Consider the following 10,570-nt stretch of genomic DNA (forward strand, 5'->3'; position numbering starts at 1 on the left):
GCATGGATCCATTTGGTGTGGACATCAACATGTTGCAGGAGTCAGGTACACTGATGCATGGCCGCTGAGCATAGATACTGCAAGGTGAGGATGAATATGTGACACTAGGCGGAAGAACCATCACCGCAGATGGCGACAGTTCATCAGGAGCTTCTTCCGTTAGGGAAGAACTTGGACTCACCAACGAGTTCCCAGGTTTGTGGATCTGGGATGCAGGCCCTCATAATGGCATAGGGCAGGGCGGATGCTCTATTTGGCTCCTGTCTCACAGTGCTGCTCACCTACCTTTTCCTACCTCTGAGCCAGGACATTGGCTGATTTGGGACTTATCATCACAGGCTCACTGCTGGAAGCCACCCGATTGCTTCCTGCATGGTGGTCATTATCTTTCCACATTGACGGACTTATAATCAGTACAGATTGAACTGTTCTTATTTTTACTTTACTTTATCGCTTGCTGTTGTTTTGCTGTTACTTCACTTTGTGCTATCCTGTGCTGAGCCAGATTGGGGTATCAGTGGTATCATTATACTGCAAATCTAGCCTGTTTAACATCATGTTTGATCTGCCAGTTTTGCTACTATTACTTAGCCTAGTATGTTAATCCTGGCATTTACCTAATTTTATTCTTTTATAAAAGTGGCCTGTTTATGCCAATAGTGACCTTGTCTACCCAATAAGCTACAGTATAATTGTACAATATTTGCCTCTTTGCGGACTTATGTCCTGGTTGCTCTTGCTGAAAATGTCACGACTGTACCATTGTATTACATGTTTAATCTGTGCAACAATAAAAGCAAATATTGGTAAAAAAAAAAAAAAAAAAAAGGAAAATTAACTCTCTACTTTATCCTCCCATTCTGTGTACAAGAATTGAAATTTCGAGTATGAAAGAACTCCACTCTATACTTGTGCCCATTCATTTACAATAAGCATACAAGAAACAATCATTCCAGTATAATAGGACATGTCTCTACAAAAAATAATAATGTTCCAAAAATAGAATCTTTCCACAGAAATGAATGATGTTACATTTTAGTTACAGTGCTATTTGTCCTTTACCTTGTGTAAGTGATATACAGGGAATTCTGTCTGATGAGGCGCCCCACCGGCTTCTGAGAAAGATAGTCTCTGATGCCTAAGTAGCAGTTTTACTCAGTACTGCGAATCAGTCAAATTGTCCGGTGAGCCCAGGGCTGCGTCAAACTGGCTAAGCAGGAAAAAGGGAGATTTCACAATGGGCTGCTTTATTATGGGACAGTAGCTGCCAAATAAACTTTTCCTCAATCTATGCAAATAATTACATAACATATATGGCTGCATAATGGTGGGGTGGGGCTAGGAAGAAGCAGTAAATCACCCCCTCACAATGTGCCCTATGGTTTCTTAAAGGCAGCTGGGATGCTGACATCATCCCTTGGCAGACGAGCTAGACTGCATGAACATGAGGAGCGACTTGTAATTCACTTCTAAAAACCCAGGTGACCAAACTCAGCCCACAGCTTAATATACAAGAAAGTATGAAATGTATGTAATTCACTTCTAAAAACCCAGGTGACCAAACTCAGCCCACAGCTTAATATACAAGAAAGTATGACATGTATGTAAGTGCTAGAATCAGTGTGTGCCATGGAGTGCTTGTGTCCGTGACGCTGAATGCTTGTGTAAGTGTGTGTGACACAATGCTTGTGTGTGTGAGTGTTTGTATCAGTGTGTACCAGTGAACACTTGTTTCAGTAAGTAATTGTGTCTGTGATTGCTTGTTAATGTGTGTATCAATGAGTAGTGATGTCCCGAACGGTTCGCTGGCGAATAGTTCCTGGCGAACATAGCTTGTTCGCCACGGATGGCGAACATATGCGATGTTCGGTCTGCCCCCTATTCGTCATCATTGAGTAAACTTTGATCCTGTACCTCACAGTCAGCAGACACATTCCAGCCAATCAGTAGCAGACCCTCCCTCCCAGACCCTCCCACCTCCTAGACAGCATACAATTTAGAATAATTCTGAAGCTGCATTCATTTTTTTGTGTGTGTTTGTGTTTATTATACATTATCCTCCATAGCCAGTAACCTGTGTTTATTATACATTATCCCCCAATAGCCAGTAACCTGTGTTTATTATACATTATCCCTACCATAGCCAGTAACCTGTGTTTATTATACATTATCCCCCCCCCCCATAGCCAGTAACCTGTGTTTATTATACATTATCCCTCCATAGCCAGTAACCTGTGTTTATTATACATTATCCCCCCATAGCCAGTAACCTGTGTTTATTATACATTATCCCCCCATAGCCAGTAACCTGTGTTTATTATACATTATCCCTCCCCATAGCCAGTAACCTGTGTTTATTACACATTATCCTCCCATAGCCAGTAACCTGTGCTTATTATACGTTATCCTCCCATAGCCAGTAACCTGTGTTTATTATACATTATCCCTCCCATAGCCAGTAACCTGTGTTTATTATACATTATCCCTCCCATAGCCAGTAACCTGCATTTATTATACATTATCCCCCCCCCCCCATAGCCAGTAACCTGTGTTTATTATACATTATCCCCCATAGTCATTAGTCATTTATCGTTGGACCTAGGCAGCATGATGTCTTAGGCCGGCCCAGAGAGTGCGTGAGTGAGTGAGTGAGTGAATAATATAATATATATGTTCAGAAATTTATTAGTAATATATGTAAATCGGGTTCATGCAAAGAGGGTGAAAAGGTATTAAAGAAAAACACACTTATTGCATCAAATTTACAAAGCCAAACTTTTAAAAGCTTTCCTCATTTCTTTCTCGGGATGAGGAATATATCAGTTGTAGACTGAGGATTTTCACCTGCCCAATCTTTTAATAATATGCACTGGAGTGTCAGTGTTGAAGGAGACCCAAGCTGCCCCTATTCTAAATGAAAGACCCGAGACATGGATACAACCCAATCTTAGGAGTAGTGTTCTGATGTAGAAGATGAATTTAGCCATAGTCAGAGGGATTCAGTGAGAGTAGTGGTGAAATGTGTGTGGCATGACTGAGTGTGGGTAAGTAAGAGTCAAGTATTTTAACTGGGCACTGGTTCTAGGTGGGATAAAGTGGTATAGCGGATGGATGAGTAGTTTGGTTCGTTTTAGAGGTTTGTAGAGAAAGTATATAGTGATCATGATTTTTAGCGATATCCAATATTTTTAAGGTGGTCTCATACAAACATAAAATGCTATATAAAATTTGTGGGAATATCGAATAGTCGTGTACAGTAAATCAGAGAGGGCTCAGAATATTGAACCATCGATCGGCAGCCTGGATGAAGTAGGGGGTCTAACTGTTTTATTCAATACGCGGTAATATGCTTTTAATGGGATAGGAAGTTAGGAAAGGTGTGTGATTGGGATAAGTGGTTGTGGCTGTATTTACCTTATCCTGGGACCGACCTGGCTCCTAAGCTTCAGCCGCGCGTGGCTGGATCACTCCTGCCTCCACACGAGCCGCATGCGGCTTGATCTCCTCTTCTGACTTAGCCGCGTGCACTGACCGCAGTGATCGGTCACGTGGCCCGCCTGGCACTAGGAGAACGGCTCGAGTCACGAGCTCGCTCTTAAAGGGGCAGTGGGAGCCAAAAGTTAATTTAGGCTCCCATTGGCCCACGTCATTCCAGCACCCCCACACACAAACGTTTTGGGGGGCGTAGGCATGACGTGGGCCAATCAAATGTTAAAGGATATTTAAACTTCCCTAGCCCTATCCACTTTGTCCTATCGTGGTTTCTGTGTCAGTACCCTTTAGTGCGTTCCTTGATCTATTTTGTTTATTTTGGTATTGACCATGGCTTTGTTCTTGACTCTGAATTTATATTTAACCCTTTCCTGTCTTGTTTGCCCGTGTGACTGATTACTATCTACCTGACTGCTATTAAGCATGTCGGGTCGGTCAGGTAGGAGCAACATTGCTGGGTCATCCCCTTCTGGGGTGAAATTAAAAAAAATAACTTTTTTGACTGTAATATAATAGCAGTCAGTTTCCTTCACACGTGTGCGTTTCAGGGCCTGCCAGGGCACAGTGTCACACCAGTGCAACTCATATCTGGTGTAACAGTAGTGTACATTTAAAAAAAAAATACAGGGGGCTTGTTGTCACCTTTCGGGGAACCTTGGTGTTGTACGTGGCTGGGTGGAGGAAGAGACCTTCAATGACATCAGTGAGGACAAGGAACGGGACATGGCTAGCTTGGTATCCAACCTTGTGCAAATGGGGAGTTTGCGGTTATGCAAATGGCCTGTTTGCGGTTGTTTGCGGTGCGTTAAAGGAGTTTGGTCTGTCACTGTGAAGCGGGCGTAATCCTTACACTACCTGATCGATACAACATCATACCTGATGTTTTAAAGCACATTATTCCAAACAATCTAGGAATGTTAGGTGATTTATGCCCTTTATGGATTAAAACCAGACTGCATCAACTACGTAATTTTCCATGGGAGTTTTGCCATGGATCCTCCTCCAGCATGCCACAGTCCAGGTGTTAGTCCCCTTGAAACAACTTTTCCATCACTATTGTGGCCAGAAAGAGTCCATGTGGGTTTTAAAATTCACCTGCCTATTGAAGTCTATGGCGGTTGCGGAAGTTCGCGTTCGCCATTCGCGAACGGAGAATTTTATGTTCGCGACATCACTATCAATGAGTGCTTGTGTCTCAAAAATCTAAATATTCGGTAAGGGACCTGCAAACTGTCAGAGGTATGGAACTGGTTTGGGAGGTACAAACAAAAGACCTGCCACTGTGCGCCTCATGATCTCACTTCTGAGTTAATGTTAATTTTTTTGACCTTAAGTCATTGTTAGTATTTATGTTGTTTGTTTTGCTCATGTGCTAATACTGAAAATAATTTGGGGTATTAGTTAATAGTTATTTATTAGAAAAGTGTAGTCAGGTCCTTTGAGATTAGTTTTTTTTCCAGCAGGATTGTGATCACTAAAACTTTGTTTACCATAAAATCTAGGGCCCATTTTCACCAATCCAATATTAATAAATGCTGTCAGTATGTATTGGAACAGTAGCAATCTCGCCGTTATCTCGCCGACTTTGGTAACAGCTTTTTAGCAGGCATTAGCAAGTTAATAAATCTCGAATATGCTATTGTAATTTCCAAAATGTTCAGTCAATAAATTAATGCTATCATTAACAACTCCAGGATTCTCAGACTGCCCCTTTCCCCGACACACACAAACACTAAATTATATTTTCAATTATTTACAGATTCCAAAATAGAATGTTCTTGGGTAGAAATTGTCCTCATGAGAACTGACATATTAGAATAACACACAAGAGTGGCTGCTAGTGAGACACTCCTCCCATCTTTGGTCTTGGGCTTTATCAACAAGGTTTGGGTTTTTACAGAATACGTTAAGGGAGAGGTGAATGAGCTTGTAGGTTCTCTCTCTCGCCAGAGTTTGTCTCTGGCAACGGTTTAATTAAAAATTGATCTATTCCAACAGATAGAAAGCAATTTTGGCCAGAGACAAGTAGACCTGTTTCCATCCCAAACTTCTGGAAAATGGGTGCACTGTCTTTCCAATGGACAGATGTTCCGGCCATTGTGCTTTTCCCCCTTCATCTTTATTGATGAAAGTTCTGCAGAAGATCCGCAGGGACAGGGTACAGAGTTTAGTTCTTGTTTACCTGGTATAGACCTCCAGACCTCCAGACCCTCGTACCCATTGATCCATCAGTTAGTCAAGGGAACCAAGATCCCATTGGGCTTGACTGTGGACCTTTCAGGGAACCAGCGATTTTTTGCTCAAGCTTCCGCAGCTGATGTGGATCGCAGCCCTGGTATTGGATCAGGTCCTGGACATCATTAATTCATCTTTAAGACATAGGGTGAGATATAGATATATGATTGAGGAATATAAAGAATGGTAGGTTTCTTTACTATCCTCTTCTCATGGGTCTGATACCATTCTATTAGCTTTAGAATTTCTTACCCTTAACTTCCATTCTGGTTTAGCGGTCAGTACCATCAAGGCCTATGGATCTGCTTTAAATTTCCTTATCCCTAACCTTACTCAGGATGCCCTCTATTTGAGATTACTAAAAGGGTTATCAGTCTGCCGCCCATATACTCCACGTTACACATCTACAGGGGATGTAGACCTCTTATTAAATTTCCTTAATTCCTTGATTAATTTAAGATGGACTGCTATTATGTTGGCTTTTCTGTTGGCTTTGGCTTTGGCAGCTAGAGGAGCTGAGTTAATTCAAATCCATATTTCATAACCAGGAGAGTTCCATATTATACTAAAAGGAGGGACAAAAAATTTCCTATATTTCCCCAGGTCCGTTGGAATTGGGTTTGGTTCAAGATCTGTCCGAACCAGGCCTATGTTTAATCAGTCTGCTACAATCTAACCGTGATCTTTCTGCTGCTGTTAGAGATGATATCAATCACTTATTTATTACATCAATGAATCCCTTTCATGCAGCCAAAGTTAATAAATAAAACAATTAAAAATTATATCCAAAGGAGAATAATTATTATTGGATGCTATTCTATTGCAACAAGTTGTCATGAGTCTATTACAGGGTATCAGTCTGCCTGCATATTCTTAGATATATATTTTTTTTAGTTTTATTTTTGCATGTATATTCACTTAGGTGCTGGTATAGGTTATGAGAGAATATGTAATTTTTTTTTATAAAATAAGTATTGTTTAATTTGGTGTGGTACTTCAGACATTAAACATATGCACTTTCCAACCTTATGGCGAAGCAAGAATAATAACAAAAATAAAATAAAATGTATCTATACTGTTTTGATATCAAAATTCTTTTTGAGTGCAGTATCATTCTTTATATTTTATAACTATTATAACACTGAATCGTCTGTTTTTCCAGAAAAGCCCCCAGACTTTAACACATCTGAAAGGAATTTGATTTAAAAAAACCAATTCTTCACACAGAGAATGTCTCATGTTTACTGAAGAGTCTTCGTATGACTCGCACAAAACATAAACATGTTGTAAGAATAACTAATTATGAAATGTCTAATACAAGCACTCCGCCTTCATTTATAGAAGCAAACTAAGTCAAATGTAAACAACACACATTGTATCATCCTCAAACAGGTCTGTGGTGAAGACATCTCAAGGCCTGGAGCCGTTTTTTTTTTACCTAACACGGTACATTTTGTTCATGGGTTTGACAAATTATGGCTGCTAGAGTTATGAAATTGCACATCAATAACCTCCATCTATTGCATGCATTCATAGAGCATATTCACAGATATCTGCAAAGAGCATTCACAGATATCTGCATGCCTAATAGATTATTAGTTCCCACACCTTCATTGCCAGCACAATTCCTCCCTGCTGCCTCAGTCATGCGAAACTCCCAAACCAGTGCTGCTTTCAATCAACCTAGTAATAGTTTTGTGAGGCTGTGGCTCACTTCTTCAGGAAACATTACGAGTCCTGTAACATTCATATAGTAGGCTCCCCATCCTAGTGCAGAGCAATATTCTTCCATAGGCACAATGGAAAAAAAGAACAATTAACTCAATGTCAAATTATTATAACGCAAAACTGGGAAGTTACCCAAAGAATTTTTCAAAACACACAAATTTGCCTGGCTAAAGTTGTGTTGTTGTTTTTGTTTGATTTTAAGCTAATAAAATATATCACTGGAATAGCAGGTGCCTGGATATAGTTAAATGGGCCTGATGGGATTGACAAGCCTTGCTCACCTCTTAAGGGTGGCCCCGGTATACCCCATTGTCTATTATCATGTATCTATATATTGAGTTCTAGTTTAGTTTGTTTAGTTTTGTTAGAGTAACTGTTGTTTATTGGCATCACTAAGGACAGATTCCCCAACCTGAATCTTAATAATAATACAAATAACAATAATATAATTATAGTAATAAACATAATAAACATGATCAAAGCTTTTACCCAAACAACATGTATCTAGACAAATACTTTCTAATCAACTGGGAGATTTTTCAGCAATATACAAACCTAAACCTTTAAATAACTGATTTCAAATTAAACATTACTACTTTGACATATAGGTGCAGAAATTAGGCATATATTCATTGTACTAGAAAACTCAATAGAGAAAAAAATAAGAAATAAAAAATGTAGGATTTATTTCAGGGCCACTGCAAGGTTTCAGAAACCAATGGGTCTTCAGACCCCTACAGAAGCGTGACATAGCCCTTCCTCTTTAACCCACGAACAGTGTGCTGCTGGTGGCCTCCAGGATCACAATTAAAGCATAGCCAGAAACAAGCATGAGCTGCACATTCTGATATTCAATGCAATACCACCACGCAAAGTTCTGTTCCCCAGCACCCCCTGGAGGGAGACGGAGACCATTATACTGCTAATCTTTCATTTTATAATATATTTCATCTTTAAAAAACAGCTACCTGATGTAAACTATAATAAAAAAAAAAAAACACTAATATTCTCCAGCTCCCTCCATTAACTGTAGAGATCCAGGGATAAAAGAGTCACACATCTGGGCCATTAACCCCCTAATCAGATTGTGTGTGTATATATATATATATATATATATATATATATATATACACACACACACACACACACACACACCTTATTCTCTAACCCAGAATAGCAAAATTGCTAATTTTTAGTTGAAACAGACAAACTGAAAAAGATTCTCAACTCATCTATTCTTTATAAACTCCACAGTTCATGATATTATTTATGTTTAATTACTAGAGTGAATTTCAAACTGAAGCCCAAAGTAGCCAGAGAATGTTTTTTCGGTTCAGCTGTTTTGACTTTAAATTTCACTTTAGTAAGTAAACCTTTATGACAATAAACCATTGTGCGTTTTCTCACCCTCTGTTGCAGTACTTCTTCCTTTTGCAAGTTGCGGTGTTGTGCCACTTCTGCAAAATCTCCTCTAGACAAGAGTCTGAAATCAATTTTGGATTCTTCTCCTTTGCTTTCTCCACCCAGTTTACACAAGTAAGCCAATTAATTGCGCCTTTCTGGGAATATTTTAAAACCGACAGAGCATATTCACTTTGAAATTGTGACACAAAACCAGACGAAGACAAAAGAATACATGTTTTAACTAATGTTTTGAACTGCCTGGGATAATAGTAATTCACCCCCTGCACAGACATGTTCCTAGCTCATATTATGTATTATATATTTATACCAGAATTCTTTTCTACCTCACACAGAAATAATCTGAACTGCGTAAAGATAGAAAGCATATTTTTTAAATAAAATACAAAATATATAAAAAAAAAAACATTTGTGCATAATTTGTGCATCTTGGGCTTAAAAATCTAAGGGCAGAGTATGGAATATTTGATACAGTCCTAAACTTAACATCTGAGGAAAGGGAATTAAGGTGATGATTTCAGATGACTTAAAGGGATTCTCCAGTGCCAGAAAAACAAACCCAGTTTCCTGGCACTGCAGAATACTGGATTCCCTCCCTCCCCCCATCCCACGTCGCTGAAGGGTTAAAACCCCTTCAGACACTTACCTGAATCCAGAGCCAATGTCCTTTGACGCTGGGTAAGGCTCCGCCCATGCTCCTCGGCGTATGTCGACGGGGGAAACCTAATGCGCAGCAATGGCCGCGCGCGCATTAGACCTCCCCATAGGAAAGCATTATTCAATGCTTTCCTATGGGGATTCCAGCGACGCTGGAGGTCCTCATGCACAGCATGAGGATGTCACGAGTGGTGTACCTTGTCAAGCATGTGTGCACCCAAATTCAAGACAGAATTGTTCTCTCTGTCCCCCCATTTAGAACATAAACTGCTCTTTTGCACCAGTTTGTGTTAGCTCATTATTTGTCTAAAAATAAGAAGAAAATATGAAAATTAACCATTTTTACACTCTATATCATCAGAAAAATATATATTTTATATAATTTTTGTATTTTTAGGTTAAGGTTAGTTGGCAAGAATTAAAAAAAGGCATTTGGGTGGGCGGGGCCTGACTGCAGAGCTGGAAGGATGCAAGCCCTTGCAGCTCCAGCTACTCGAGAAAGAAAAAGTCGAATTTCACAGCTAAAACGGCGATTACTCAACACAAAAAGGCCACCAGGTTAGAGATGACATTCAGGGGCACAGAATTATGCCACACAAGCGACAGCCAAAGCAGCATGCACCTGGAACCATGGTAAGGCCTACCACCAGTATAGGCGCAGGAGGGACGGCCGGCCTCACGCTGCCGTAACTCATCGAAAATCAGCACGAGAGCCCCTCTTCCCCCCCTTTGGACCGGTGGGGGTTATCCGGTCTACCCCCATGAGTCCCCCCCCCGCACAGCTATGACCAAGCAACAACACAGCGAAACCCCGCAAAAACTCCCTATGTGACTCACAAAATGGCGGATGGCTGCTCCACCTATGACACAAGCAATGCGGAGCATGAGACGGAGCTCTGGCTAAACAAAATATTCCAAGCCTTCTGGCAGAAACTAGAGGCACGCATGAACCCTTCTACGCCAGAGACTGTGCTCAAACCTGTCACACTGCTCACCTCGAAGAGACAAACGGACGGCCACCATGACCCACCTTAAT

The 10,570-nt window shown here is 40.4% G+C and overlaps 1 protein-coding gene across 1 annotated transcript in view; it reads right to left on the bottom strand.

The window, feature by feature from the left end:
* The window catches only part of LOC134568691 (putative ferric-chelate reductase 1), a 40,706-nt gene extending 31,748 nt beyond the window's left edge, over nt 1-8,958 (bottom strand). Inside the window, exon 1 of the mRNA XM_063427343.1 lies at nt 8,863-8,958. The gene's annotated coding sequence lies outside the window, so the exon portion shown is untranslated. The remainder of the gene's footprint in view (nt 1-8,862) is intronic.
* Nucleotides 8,959-10,570: the final 1,612 nt, after the last annotated feature.

This window comes from Pelobates fuscus, chromosome 7 (assembly GCF_036172605.1).
Source record: "Pelobates fuscus isolate aPelFus1 chromosome 7, aPelFus1.pri, whole genome shotgun sequence".
Classification (NCBI taxonomy): Eukaryota; Metazoa; Chordata; class Amphibia; order Anura; family Pelobatidae; genus Pelobates; species Pelobates fuscus.